This window comes from Asparagus officinalis, chromosome 10 (genome assembly GCF_001876935.1).
Source record: "Asparagus officinalis chromosome 10, Aspof.V1, whole genome shotgun sequence".
NCBI classification, from domain to species: domain Eukaryota; kingdom Viridiplantae; phylum Streptophyta; class Magnoliopsida; order Asparagales; family Asparagaceae; genus Asparagus; species Asparagus officinalis.
The window spans coordinates 39935309-39946376 of NC_033803.1; the positions used below are offsets into that span (position 1 = coordinate 39935309).

Consider the following 11068-nt stretch of genomic DNA (forward strand, 5'->3'; position numbering starts at 1 on the left):
TTTCGCGGTTCACACGCATGCGAATCAACAAGCTAGGATTGGCCCGGTCCGGTTCAAATTGATTTGAGTTGGTTTGAATTGAATTAAAGTTCGGTTTAGACCCGTCCGGTTCAGACCAGTCCGGTTCAAACCGGTTCAAGCTCTTAAAATTCCCCTCAAAGACCGATCCTTCTCTTTCTTTCTTTTCTTTCTGTTTCCGGTTTCTAAAGTTCCGCCCCCCTCTTCAAAAATTCGGCTGCTGCTCCTTCTCCAAGAGTTCTAAACCTCTAAGAACTTCCCCACACCAAGGACTCCAAACAAGATCCAAGTCTTCCTCCTTAAAACCCATCAGCTTTGATAAGATAAAGCCTCAAAAAAGAACCCCTGACCTTGGCCGAAATCTTCATCTCCCCACAAGCTAGGGTTTGGGATTTTCTTCTTCTTCAAGCTTCAGAACTTGGGTAAGTCCCTTGCTTTGATTTTAGTTAGTTCCTCATGCTTTGGTTCAATGATTGAAAACCCTAGTTCTTCAAATTTGGGGGAAATCCGAAATTTGCATTGGGTTTGATTGTTGGCCGAATTTTCTTGATTGATTGTGTTCATGGCTTGATAATTTCAACTCTAGCTCTTTAATCTTGGAAGAAAACCGAATTTGGGTATGGAATTTAAGAAATTGGCCGAAATTGTTTTACTGTTCATGGCCGAAAATCTTACTGTTCATGGCCGAAAAATCTTGTTGAGTTCTTGGGATTGATGGTTGGCCGACTGATTTCTTGTTGAACCTGTTTATAGCCGAAACATCCAGGTTTACATCGGTGATATGCATGGCCGAATTCTTGGTTTGTTTGAACCCTTAACTGTACATGGCCGAGAAAATCTTACTGTTCATGGTTGTGAAATCTTGACCGAACCTGTACATGGCTGAAAATTCTGTTGAGGTCTTCGAGCTTTTCATGGCCGAATTCTTTTATGTGCTTGAACTTTGTATATAATTCGAACTCGTATATAATTGAACTCATGTATATGATTGAACTCGAACTTGTATATAGCCAAGCTCTTGTGTTGTCGAATTCATATGTAACTGAACTCGTGTATGCCTTGAGTCCAAACTTGTATGTGGTCGAACTCTTGTGTACGATTGAACTCATGTAGACCTTAAAACCAAACTTTTACGTTTGATTTTCCTCTCGTTTTAACATGAATGGGGGATGTCGTATAGGTTTAATCAAAACCAAACTTTTACGTTTGATTTTCCTCTCGTTTTAACATGAATGGGGGATGTCGTATAGGTTTAATCAGACCTTCAACTAGAAAATTCTACGTTGTAGAACTTCAATCGAAGATTCACAAATTCCCTTTTTAACATTATACTTCCCAAATCCTATGAATGATTGAATTGTTGGTTCTCGTTGCAGGTTAGCTATGGCGACAAGGAAGTCACGTACCGCGAGGGGTCGTTCTGCTACCCAGTCACCCGAGCCCGAACCTTTCAGTTGCACTGGTATAACGTTATCATTTCTCTTATTTACGACTTTAACATTAACATTGCATCTCGCATCCCCGCTTTGTTCTCCTTGGTGAGGCAATTGGGAAGAGCCGTCACCCTCCTTCGTGGGCGTGACCGCTTCATATCGGTATAGAGTCGTCATTCTCCTTCGTGGACGTGGCCACTTCATATCCTTGTTTCGCTTGATCAAACACACTTAAAATTAATTCAGGGCGACTTCACCGGTATAGAGCCGTCATCCTCCTTCGTGGGCGTGGCCGCTTCATATCCGTGTTTCGCTTGATCAAACACACTTAAAATAGCCGTCATCCTCCTTCGTGGGCGTGGCCGCTTCATATCCGTGTTTCGCTTGATCAAACACACTTAAAAATTAATTTAGGGCGATTTCACCGGTATAGATCCGTCATTCTCCTTCGTGGGTGTGGCCGCTTCATATCCGTGTTTCGCTTGATTAAACACACTTAAAATTAATTCAGGGCGACTTCACCGGTATAGAGCCGTCATTCTCCTTCGTGGGCGTGGCCGCTTCATATCCGTGTTTCGCTTGATCAAAACACACTTAAAATTAATTTAGGGTGACTTCACCGGTATAGAGCCATCATTCTCCTTCGTGGGCGTGGCCGCTTCATATCCGTGTTTCGCTTGATCAAAACACACTTAAAATTAATTTAGGGTGACTTCACCGGTATAGAGCCGTCATTCTCCTTCGTGGGCGTGGCCGCTTCATATCCGTGTTTCGCTTGATCAAAACACACTTAAAATTAATTTAGGGCGACTTCACCGGTATAGAGCCGTCATTCTCCTTCGTGGGCGTGGCCGCTTCATATCCGTGTTTCGCTTGGTCAAAGCATGCTTAAATTAACAAGCATTTTTTCTTCTTCTTCTTCTTTTTTTTGAAGCCCACATGGATGTATTATACATGATATCCCCATTTTGTTCTCCTTAGTGAGGCAATCGAGAAGAGCCGCCATTCTCCTTCGTGGGTATGGCCGCTTCACAGCCATGTTTTGCTTGGCCAAAACACGCCTAACTTAACTTGGGGCGATTTTACATTGTATCGCATCGCGCGGGGTGAGGTATTTTGTCGTGTTGTTGTGCGATAGCGTACTTTGTCTCGCGCGCGCGTGATACCATTAAAATCGTCTCACCAACTACAGGATCGTGACTCTATCTCGCCGCTCCGTGAGATGAGTTCAAAGCCTGCCTAAATGACCATAAAACTTCATAATTACATTTTGTGAATGCACATTATTTGTTTTAGTCGACTTCCCTTCAAGGGCGATTAACACCAGTGCGGTGGAAGGTCGCTCCGGCGAGGCTTATGCTTCTGCCAACGACCCTATGCTCATTCCGGCTATTCCCCAATTTGCTCCGGACGCATCTGAAGAACTTCCCCAGCTAATACGCAAAGGGAATCGACAAACTCCTCCACAGTGGGACCTCTTTCCGTCAATTCAGGCTAGTCATTGATCACAGGTTAGCCTTAATAGAGAAGATCGGATCGCCACACTTGGCACAAGCTATTGCTGACGATTTGGACCGGCTAGAGCGCGAATTTCAACGGTTACAAGAGTTGAAGACCGTAGGTATTTCGACGTACATAGCCAAACATATGGAATCTCGTCTACAAGTCTGGCGCGACACTCGAGTCTCTGTTGGACTTAAGATTCAAAAACAACAAAGTCGCGTGGATCAAATGGAGGTCGTTCTAGCTGAGAAACAAACATCTTTGTGTCAACTCGAATCCTCTATTACGTCGGGTGAAGCTAAGGTAGAGCGACTCAAAGAGGAGCTCAAGGCAGAAGAGGAGGCCCTGGGAATCTTGGGGATGGCGAAAGATGACTTGGAGCGTTCCTGGGTTGTGATATCCGGGAAATTAGAGCACTCGAGACGGAGGTTAACCGAGATCAAAGAAGAGGCCGCGAAGACATTATCCCTCACCGAGGAGTCTTTCAAGGTTGAATTGCAGCGTGAGCTTGAGCGAAATTATACAGAAGAACTGACGAAACTTGAACAGCAAATCCGTAGTCACAAACTTCACGTAGATTGATTGTAACTCTTGTACCTGCAAACTTGATTTTTATGAATAGAAGACATTTTTTTGTTCATTATACTTTTTTTTATTATGATATCTTACTCCGTCTAGAATAACCAATCATAATACTTGTAGGATTTTTGGCAAACCCCCAGCCATCAACGGGTTTGATGAACCTTTACCGATTACCGTTTGAATCGGGCTAGCATGCAGATTGTTATAGTCCGTTCCGCATGTAACGTTGTGCTAAGAGAATTACTTCTCTTAGACTTGATGCTATGACTTTGAATACATAGGCTTAACCGTTTCTTATAGGGAAAAGGTACCCAGCATCACGTATTAGACGACGACTTATCCCTTCTTAGGCTTCGGGATAAAATTCCCCAGGTTTAGACTCTGGTGTCTTTTTCAATCGGTGAAAGACTAAACCGGCAATGTGTGTTAGACATAGACTTTGGGATTTTTGGTGAACCCCCAGCCTTCAACGGGTTTGACGTGCCTTTACCGATTACCGTTTGAATCGGGCTAGCATGTGAATTATTAAAACCCGTCTCACATGTAACGTTGTGCTAAGGGAATCGCTTCTCTTAGACTTAATGCTATGATTTTGAATACATAGACTTCGTCATTTCTTACGGGAATATGGCGTCCGGCAACGCGTATTAGGCGTTGACTCATCCCTACTTAGGATTCGGGATAAAAATCCCCAGAATTATGCTCTGGTGTCTTTTTCTATCGGTGAAAGACTAAACCGGCAACGCGTGTTAGGCGTAGGCTTATCTCTATTTAGGAGTTGAGATAAAATTCCCCGTGCACAAAGTGCAAGGATTGGAAGTTGGGAATTGTGTCTTTTCTCAGAGTAAAGACGGACTGGAAAATGGAAGAGGAGGAATTTTATATTCTATCTCCCTGGACTGAAGAGGAAGAATTTTATATTCTATCTCCAGTTGGAAAGGAAACTCAAGGTGGGATCTCCACCCCCAGAATCCGAAAAGATGAAACTAAGAGTGGGATCTCCACTCCGAGAATCGGAAAGATTCAAACGACCCTAACTTTTATAGGATTGGTCGTTTGATCCAAAAAGAGTCCCTCATTTATTGAGGAGAAAGTCCAATTTCGACCCTAACTTTTATAGGTTTGGTGGAAAAAGGAAAAGATGGAAGTCTTTCGTTTATCGAAAAGGATAACTCAATCTTAGTCCTAACTATCTGCAGGTTTGACTAAGTAAAGTTGGAGACAATCCTAACTTTTATAGGTTTGATTGCTCAATTGAAAGTGGACCTCTCGTTCATGAAAGGAATCGAGAGGAGAATCTGGTTGTGGCCCTAACTTTTATAGGTTTGACCAAGGAAGCAGTGAAAGTGGGAGGTTTGAGATGATCTTACCTTTTACAGGCTTGATCGTTCAATTTGAAAGTGGACCTCTCGTTCATGGTAGGACCTAACATGTTGAGTCTGAGAACTGCCAATGACTGGCGGATAGAAATTTTGGTGGACCCACCGTCAATTAATTTGATCAGTGGAGGATTTTGCGAGGAAAGATTAATCTGTTAAAAGGATTGAATCTCGTCTCAACAAAAATAACTCATGAGAGTTAGAAAACTTAACAACAATAAAAGGAAACATCCTGACGCTCAGAATTCGAACGTGGATCTCTTATTTATCACCTTTACAGTGATTGAGTTATCCCTAAGAATACCACAAGTAGTATTCTTTCGGGAACTTCCCGATACATTGGTTATCCTGAAGATACTAAGGGTAGTATTTTTTCAGGAGCTTGCCATTTATCGACATCATAAGCCGATCGCCATCCTTAGTAATAAGGCGATATACGCCGTTGAGTAGGTTATCTCTACTATAAACGCAGTTGACTGTTAGTTGAGAATCACCGAAAACTTTTGAGATATTCGACCCTAGCTCTTTGGCGAAACTGAGTCCAATAAGCAATGTCTTATTTTCAACCCTTTTATTGATGTCGGGTTATCCTTAAGAATACTATGTATAATATTCTCCAGGAACTTCCCGTTTGATACAAGGGAAACAGTTTATACTCGTATACCTGTTGGAGTTTTGAAAGGAGCAGTTTATACTCGTATACTTTTTGGAGTACGTCGATCGTTCTCATTCGGTTTGTTCCGCCGTCGAGACGCCGGCTTCAACTAAGGCCTGTATTGTATTTTTGAGAACGTTGCAAGCCTCAGTGGAATGAAGAATCCTCCTGTGGTACCCATAATATTTTGGGTCTGAACTCCTGTTAGCTTCTTCCTGATTTTTAATAGGTGGCATCTTAATTTTGTTGTTTTTAGGAGGTATTTGAGGATGGCTGGAACCTCATCATCCTTGAAAGCATATCGTTGCATCTGAAGCGACTGTTGTGGCGATCGCTCCCGCGGTCGTCGTTGTATTGTTTGGTTAACATCAATAGCGAACATGGGTATGACCTCTTGTTGGCCTCCATCAACTTTTTTTTCTTTTAGGATAGCATCTACTGGAGGTGGTGACAAACTCGACTTCCCTCTGCTTCTTATCTTCGTCTTCATTTCTCTTCGGACGATGTCGAGAAGAAGGAATTGGGCCACCCTCAGTGTTATTGAGAGGTGAGATTGAACCACCCCCAGTGTTATCAAGGAGTACATCAGTCTTGATGACTATATCCAGGTTTGGACTATTGAGGAGTACATCAGTCTTGATGACTATATCCAGGTTTGGACTATTGTCATTTGTCCTATTTTGAATAGGCGTGATTGGTGTAGTGTAACAACTAGACGTCCAGGTTTGGACTATTGTCATTTGTCCTATTTTGAATAGGCGTGATTGGTGTAGTGTAACAACTAGACGTAGCCTGATGCTCGGATTTAGGAAATTTGTACTTTTGAGCCTGCAGCTCTCTTATTTGTTACATGGCCAACTCCATCTCAGCCTCAAATTCTTCCTTCTGCTTGATTAATGCTTCTTGAACTATTTGGGTGAGCTGGTCAAGAGTGATTGTGAACGCCTCTCTAGTTTTTTTAGAAAGACGTGATAACTCGTGTAGAGTTACTTTCACTGGGATGTTAGCCAATTGGGTCATAACGTCGAAGTGGTATGAAGTGTTTAAATTTTCCGGTTTATCTCTTCCAATTGGCCAATTGAAATGAGACTGCCTCGGGTTTTGAACATCTTGGTGCAGGGGCTCCTGCGGGGTCTTCTCAGAAGGTGCGGGGGGGGGTTGTAATCACCCCCACCTCAGCTAGTCGATCAGAGACACTTGGATATTTGAACCGATACTCATTCTCATTTCTGGTGGCGAGGACTGGCTCTCTGGTGGTTACAAAAGTTTCATGTTCATTGTCGGAAAATGAGAAAGTAGGAATTGCTTCGTCATCTTCCTCTGGAACGATCGAGGTTTCGTAACAGGATTTTCCTTTACCTTTTGATTTCTTCTGGGATGACGATCCGGCCCATTGTTCATCTTCAATCAGATCGGGATGAACCCATAGAATCTCGCCATTTGGGGTTGTGTGTGGCACAAGTCCTTTCTGACGTTGTTTGTGAGGATCGTCATTGACGGTCTTCATTGCCACATTTATCACGGGCTCAGGCTCAAACCAATTCAAAGGAACAGACCCAAAGCTGATTGAAATTGCATTTGCACCCACATTCTTTTCCTTAGGTTGCTTCATAGTGATGACCCCAACATCAATCAAAGCTTGGATCTTGTCTTTTAGGGCGTAACACGACTTGGTAGGGTGGTGCACCGCTCTGTGGAATGCACAGTATTTCGGATCATTAATCCTTTTGGCGTCTTCCTGATCTTGGATCGGAGGCAACTTAATCTTGTTATTTTCTATGAGGTATTTGAAAATACCGGGGACTTCATCTTCTTTGAATGAGTAGACCTTCGGGAATTTCGGTTCCAAAGTCTTCTGTTTCTGAGGCTGTTGTTGCCACCGTGACTGCTGCTGTTGTGGTTACGATTGCACTTCGAATGTTTGGTTCGCTTCCACTGCATTCACTTGCGCTTTCCCTTTTCCCTTAGAAACAAAATTCTGTTGCGGGGCTAGTGCCGTCGTTTGACCTCTTTCGGCCTTTTTCCTTTTGAGGAAATGTTCGGCTCTTTCCCCTCGGAACTTCAAATCTTTCCAGGTCTTCGACGGTGCTATTCCCATGGCTTTGAGAATATCCAATGAAAGGTTGTTGTGACAAGTCTCCAGGATGAAGTCCTCACTGATCGGATCCCTACAATTAATGGCTTTGTTCCGGAATCGTTTAATGAAATTCTCCACCAACTCTCCGTCCTTTTGCTTCTCATCAAATAATGTTCCGATCGAGACCTCAGTGTCGTCGTCGAAGAAATTTGTGAGAAACATATCCTCCATGTCATCCCAACTGCTAATGCTCCCCGGCTTGAGGCGACGATACCAATCGAAGGCTGCTCCGCGGAGAGTGCCGACGAATGACCGTACCATCAAAGGTTCATTCCCGGAGATTATCCCCAAGTGAGACTTGAAGTATATTAAATACTGAGTGGGTGAGCCATTTCCATCAAACGGTGTGAAGTTGATTAAGTTGAACTTCGCCGGATACGAGATTGACTCCCACTCTCTCGGATATGGGCACGGTATTCCGGACCTTTTCACCTCCTGAGTATTCATCAACGCATTGATTTTGCTCTCCAAATCCCTCATTTTCTTATCCTCACTCCTATCTGTCTTCGAGTGATTTTGGGGAGAAGTAACGTGGTCTTCCTTTGTATTGTTATCATCCGAAGGACCACCCCCAGTATTGTTATTGACAGGAGGAGTGTTCATGTTAACATTCTCATCCGCTTCCCACTCGTTATCATCTTGGTTCGGATTATTGCGACGGCTAGACTCTCCCTGATGAGTTGTCAATGCCGCGATTTGTTGGTCATGCATCTCCCTCATTTGCTGCATGGCCAATTCCATTTCAAATTTAAAACTGTCTTTTTGCTTGGTTAAAGCGTCCTCAAGAATCTTAGTCACTTGCTCGGCGCTAATCATGAGTGATTCGTAAGGTTGTCCTGCACTCGATGCGGTGTCATCGGAAGCCATCGCTGAACAAGCATCCAAGCAAGCATCCGAGGTTTCATCATCTGAAGGAAGTCCCTTCTGCATTCTTTGGTAATCCCTTCGTCTACTAGTCCCCGATCGCAATCGAGTTATACGATTGGACACTGCGGCAAACTGATCTGGACTAAAGTGTCGCGTCGACTTTCCTCTCCCGGTCATGTTAACGGACACTTCTGGAAATTCATCATCCTGAAGAGCAGCTCTCTTCTTGCGGAAATGCCTTAGTCTGGATTCAGATGTTCTTGTGGAGATTCTTTCAAATATTGAAACTCTCTCCGGGGTGGTCTTGGAACAGCAACATTCTGACAACACTGCCTTGATGATTTTGGCACATGGACAGTGAGAATCTGTATTCCGGGCACTCATTTTCCTGGATTTGTTCGCACCCCCAGCTTGATAGTACAACTCATCAGTTTGATGACTGGAGCAACCTATCGTGTGTTGGCACGACTTCCCAGGTATAACGTCTTCGTCTGACGAGTACGTTTTCTTCTGGGGATACAATACTTCATTAGAATTTTCAGGAGTCACATGTCTGAGGCGACATTTTTGTGAATGTCGGCCCTCAACATGCTCCCAGATTTCAACACGCAATCCAATGTGGTCATTTGCGGGACTTTTCTCGTTATACTTTCTCCTCCACTGCTTAGGATGATGACCTCCAGCCTGACAATGTGCTCGAGATTCATTCAATCGGCCTAAGCGCTCTTTGACCAGAGCTTTGCCTCGATCATTGGGTGAAGAGCCAAGGCGATCTTTCACTGTTATTTTAAAGCGGGACAAATCCACACTGTCGTGGATCTCCACCGGAGATGTGGAACTTGTCGGTACAGTAATAGAGGCCGTCGGAAACTCAGACGGGACTGTAGGGAGTAAATCAGGTACGGAACGGACCGAACCAGTCCGAGTTTTGCTCAAACCACCATTTGGTGGTTTGACTTCGGTCGAGCCACCATTTGGTGGTTTGAACTTGGCCGAGCCACAATTTGGTGGTTTGACTTCGGCCGAGCCACCATTTGGTGGTTTGAACTTGGCCGAGCCACTATTTGGTGGTTTGACTTCGGCCGAGCCACCATTTGGTGGTTTGAATTTTTCGATACCTTCGGGCACCGTTTGGGTTGTTCTTGATGTCGGTTTGGACTTTGGCCTCCAGACTCGGCGTGATCCTGGTGGCTTCTTGACCACTTCTTGTTCCAATTTCTGCGCTTCTTGCATCAAAGCTCGCGCATGCGCGAGTAACGCGCGGCGTTTCTGGATCCTTTCTTCAAGAGTTGAACGCGTCCTTTTGACGCGGATCCATTCATTCGCGGTTGAGTTGGAGGAGTTGGCTACACGCTGTTGCGACGTTTGGCACCTCCTGAACTTCAGATCCGCCTCATAACGGATTCCATCAATCGGTTCTAAGGCCTTGGCCATATGGCGCGCAAGGCGTTGTCGCCGTCTCTGTCGTGCCCTCTTTGATAGAACGGGCACATCATCAGTAGTCAACTCCTCGCACATGGGGTTCAGATCTGCGACGTCGGCCTCGTCGGGTGTCCAATTTCCTTTGAAGTATTCTGCCCACCCTTAACACATAATCTTCACAATTAACCCGTAACCTTAACAACCAACTCGTAACCTTAACAATCAACCCGTAACCTTCACAACTAACATGTGTCCTTCACAACCAACCCGTAACCTTCACAACCAACGTGTGTCCTTCAAACCAACCCGTAACCTTCACAACCAACGTGTATCCTTCACAACCAACCCGTAACATTCACAACCAACTGTTTGGGTGGAAAATTGATTTCATTGATGAGTTCATTACAGCTTCAAACACTTACAATAAACTCAAACAACAAATATAGCCTTTTTATAAGACTTTAAATCAAAAGTTACAATTTTCTCTCAAACTACACACAATAGAAGTTTATCGCCTATTGCTTGTGCAGGATCGTTGCCGGTGCCGGGGTTTATCCGTGGACCGCCTACGGATCAGATCCGGTGAGCAGAAGTTTGGATAATTAATGCTTTCGCTTCACGAAGGAAGTGATTGCAGTAGCGACGATTTTGACTAAGCAAAATCACGGCTCTTCTCGGGATTTAAGACTAAGCTTAAATCCGGAGGAGGATGGAATAAGTCTCAGATCTCTCGAACTCTTGCTTTGTTGAAGAACTCCACCAAGATCTGCTAACTCTCTGAAATTCGTGCTCCAATCTCCAATTTGACAGCACTTCGTCCTCTTGATTTCCAGATCCTTCAAAAATGAATACTAGGGCTCTTATTTATAGGCTTGGTTGGTGATTTTCTTGGATCAAAACGAGGGATTCCCTCTATCTTTAGTTAGCAACTGTCTAACAACAATATCAGAGCAGTTGGAACCTCAAATCCCGAAAGAATCCATAAAAGAACAAAAAAAAACTAATTCTGGCCGATTCACCGAAGTGGCCGCCCTGGCGCCGAGCCACCAAATGGTGGTTTGAACTTGGCCGA

At 44.2% G+C, this 11068-nt stretch overlaps 1 long non-coding RNA gene across 1 annotated transcript; it reads left to right on the top strand.

Moving 5' to 3' along the window:
- LOC109825897 lies at window positions 275–2931 on the top strand. The gene is made up of 3 exons (XR_002243119.1): window positions 275–440; window positions 1395–1480; window positions 2748–2931. It is a non-coding gene; the product is annotated as an uncharacterized LOC109825897 (long non-coding RNA).